Source organism: Procambarus clarkii, chromosome 85 (genome assembly GCF_040958095.1).
Source record: "Procambarus clarkii isolate CNS0578487 chromosome 85, FALCON_Pclarkii_2.0, whole genome shotgun sequence".
NCBI classification, from domain to species: domain Eukaryota; kingdom Metazoa; phylum Arthropoda; class Malacostraca; order Decapoda; family Cambaridae; genus Procambarus; species Procambarus clarkii.
In genome coordinates this window covers 2,455,357-2,459,223 of record NC_091234.1, presented here as the reverse complement: position 1 = coordinate 2,459,223, position 3,867 = coordinate 2,455,357, and the positions used below count along the sequence as shown (strand labels likewise).

At 40.2% G+C, this 3,867-nt stretch overlaps 1 long non-coding RNA gene across 1 annotated transcript in view; it reads left to right on the top strand.

The window, feature by feature from the left end:
* The window catches only part of LOC138358624 (uncharacterized), a 7,484-nt gene extending 3,617 nt beyond the window's left edge, over nucleotides 1–3,867 (top strand). Inside the window, exon 3 of the long non-coding RNA XR_011225495.1 lies at nucleotides 3,560–3,867. This is a non-coding gene — a long non-coding RNA (uncharacterized lncRNA). The remainder of the gene's footprint in view (nucleotides 1–3,559) is intronic.

Below are 3,867 nucleotides of genomic sequence, written 5' to 3'. Positions count from 1 at the left end.
AGTTTAAATCTATGACCTTTTGTTCTTGAAGTTCCAGGTCTCGGGAAATCTTCCCTATCGATTTTATCAATTCCTGTTACTATTTTGTACATAGTGATTTTATCACCTCTTTTTGTTGTCTTCTAGTTTTGGCATATTTAATGCCTCTGACCTCTCCACATAGCTCTTGCCCTTTAGTTCTGGGAGCCACTTAGTAGCATGTCTTTGCACTTTTTCCAGTTTGTTGATGTGCTTCTTAAGATATGGGCACCAAACAACCGCTGCATATTCTAGCCTTGGCCGAACAAAACTCGTGAACAATTTCTTTAGTATTTCGCTATCCATGTATTTAAACAAAATTCTGAAGTTAGAAAGCATGGCATAGGCTCCTCACACAACGTTCTTTATGTGGGCCTCAAGTGATAGTTTTCTATCTCGAATCAACCCTAGACCTCTTTCTTTTATCAGAATTATATAAAGATTTCTCACATAATTTGTAGGTTGTGTGGGATCTATGTTCTATTCCACATTCCATAACATGGCATTTATTCACATTAAATTTCATTTGCCAAGTGGTGCTCCATATATTTATTTTGTCCAGGTTTTCTTGAAGGGCATGACAATCATCTAAATTTCTTATCCATCCCATTATCTTAGCATCATCAGCAAACATGTTTATATAATTCTGTATTCCAACTGGTAGATCATTTATGTAGACAATGAACATTTCTGGTGCATGTACTGTGGTACTCCACTTGTGACACTTCTCCAGTCCGATTGCCTCTGATTACTGCCCTCATTTTTCTATCAGTCAGAAAATTTTTCATCCATGTTAGAAGCTTACCTGTCACCCATCCAAAATTTTCTAGTTTCCAGAACAACCTCTTATGTGGAACTCTGTCGAAAGCCTTTTTTATGTCTAGATAGATGCAGTCAACCCAACTTCCTTTTTCCTTTAAAATCTCTGTGGCTCAATCATAGAAACTGAGTAAATTCGATACACAGGATCTTCCAGATCGAAAACAATACTGTCTGTGTGATATTATATAATTTCTCTCCAGGTGTTCTACCCATTTAGTTTTTATTATTTTTTTTTTTCAATCCTTTCACTGTTACACTTGTCAATGATTCAGGTCTATAACTGAGAGGGGTGGGGTCTTCCCTGTTGCCACTTTTGTAGATTGGAACTATGTTAGCCTTTTTCCACATGTTTGCTATGACCCCTGTACACAGGGATGCCTGAAAGATCAGGTGAAGTGGAAGGCTGAGCTCAGATGCACATTCTCTCAGAACCCATGGTGAAACTCCATCTGGACCAACTGCTTTGTTCTTACTTAGCTACTTTAGCATATTTTCCACTTCATCTCTAGACACCTCTATACGCTCTATGATGTTCTCAGAAATTCTTATTGTGTCTGGTTCTCTTAAGATTTCATTTTGTATAAACACACTTTGGAACTTTTGGTTTAATGTTTCACACATTGCATTATCATTTTCTGTGAATCTGTTTCCTATTTTCAACCTCTTGATATTATCCTTTACCTGCAATTTGTTGTTTATGAATTTGTAGAATAGGCCCAGTTCTGTTTTACATTTATCCATTATCCCTTTTTAAAAATTTCTTTCTGCTTCTTCCCTTACTGCTGTATAGTTGTTTCTCGCATCTTTGTATCGCTGGTATGATTGGGGGTTTGGCTTCTTTCTATTTTGATACCTGCTTGATGGGGTTCTGCTCTTCTACTCCCCAAGCCCGGCCCGAGGCCAGGCTCGACTTGTGAGAGTTTGGTCCACCAGGCTGTTGCTTGGAGCGGCCCGCAGGGCCACATACCCACAACATCCCGGAACTTCTCTTAGAAAACAGTCCAGTTTTCTCCTGAAGATGTCCACGGTTGTTCCGGCAGGAACAACCGTGCAACCGTGCTCTGAAGGGGAAAGTGAATACTGAGCAGTACTCGAGACGGGACAACATAAGTGACTTGAAGAGTACAACCATTGTGATGGGATCCCTGGATTTGAAAGTTCTCGTAATCCATCCGATCATTTTTCTGGCTGACGCAATATTTGCTTGGTTATGCTCCCTAAACATTAGATCGTCGGACATCATTATTCCCAAATCCTTGACATGCTGTTTTTCTACTATGGGAAGATTCGATTGTGTTTTGTACCCTGTATTATGTTTCAGATCCTCATTTTTGCCATACCTGAAATTTATCACTGTTAAACATCATGTTATTTTCTGCTGCCCAATCGAAAACTTTGTTGACATCTGCTTGTAGTTTTTCAATGTCTTTCATTCCATTTTTGTGTCTTTTGGTCTGTGGCCCTCTCTCAATTTCTGTTGAACCAATCCTGTTTTCTGGCCCTGCATCTCTGTTTTGGTATGAATGTTTGTGTGCCTTCATTGTATATTTTGCAAAATTTGGCATACATTTAATTTACTTCCCTGTCTAGCAACAAGTCTGCCTAATTACTTATTAAAAAAAATTTGAAGTTCCCCATAGTGACCTCTCTCTCTTGAAATCAAGTTTATCAACTGTTTCAATGTCCCCATTTTCTGTGTGTGTGTGTTTGGAGGCTAAGCTTGCTGATACCATGTGTGTGTGTGTTTGGAGGCTAAGCTTGCTGATACCATGTGTGTGTGTGTGTGTTTGGAGGCTAAGCTTGCTGATACCATGTGTGTGTGTGTGTTTGGAGGCTAAGTTTGCTGATACCATGTGTGTGTGTGTGTGTTTGGAGGCTAAGCTTGCTGATACCATGTGTGTGTGTGTGTTTGGAGGCTAAGCTTGCTGATACCATTTGTGCGTGTGTGTGTTTGGAGGTTAAGCTTGCTGATACCATGTGTGTGTGTGTGTGTTTGGAGGCTAAGCTTGCTGATACCATGTGTGTGTGTGTGTGTGTGTGTGTTTAGAGGCTAAGCTTGCTGATACCATGTGTGTGTGTGTATTTGGAGGCTAAGCTTGCTGATACCATTTGCGTGTGTGTGTTTAGAGGCTAAGCTTGCTGATACCATGTGTGTATTTGGAGGCTAAGTTTGCTGATACCATGTGTGTGTGTGTTTGGAGGCTAAGCTTGCTGATACCATGTGTGTGTGTGTGTGTTTGGAGGCTAAGCTTGCTGATACCATGTGTGTGTGTGTGTGTTTGGAGGCTAAGCTTGCTGATACCATGTGTGTGTGTGTGTGTTTGGAGGCTAAGCTTGCTGATACCATGTGTGTGTGTGTGTTTGGAGGCTAAGTTTGCTAACACCGTGTGTGTACTCACCTATTTTTACTCACCTGTTTAAATAATAATAGGGGTGTGTACCACCTCTGGTGCGATTGTAGGGACCCACAGCCTTGAAGAAAATAAAGAGTATTCAGAGAAGACCTTGTGTATTCTCACTGAACACTAATCTTTTCTTCTCCTACCACCCCTCTTATTTTGTTTTATGCTGTATTCTATTATATATCATATAAATACATAGCCAAATGGCAATATTTATTATGTCTATACAAAAAGAAGACATCCACTTTATTTTTTCTCTCCTTTGTTTCTATGTGGATTTTGTTGTGACTAATGATTCTCCTCCTTCCCATCAACAGGTCTTCCTCACTGGGCTTGCTCGGCTTTTGTGTTACTGTGAGGGTGCCATCATCGTTTACCCTTCAAGACTGACTCATGCTGGCATTGTATTTGTGGACTTCCCTTCACAGTAAACAGTCCTTCTCCATATGGTGATTGTCCAGGGCAAGCAGGGTGTGACTGCCATCTTGTAGAAGCAGGGTCTTTTAATATGAAGAATCTTCCGTCTTCTCTACTTACGCCAGCTTGTGCCGGCCTTGCATTCTTGTTACTTCATGGCCCTTGGGCCTTTTTTATTTATTTTACATAATAAATTTTTTGATTAATA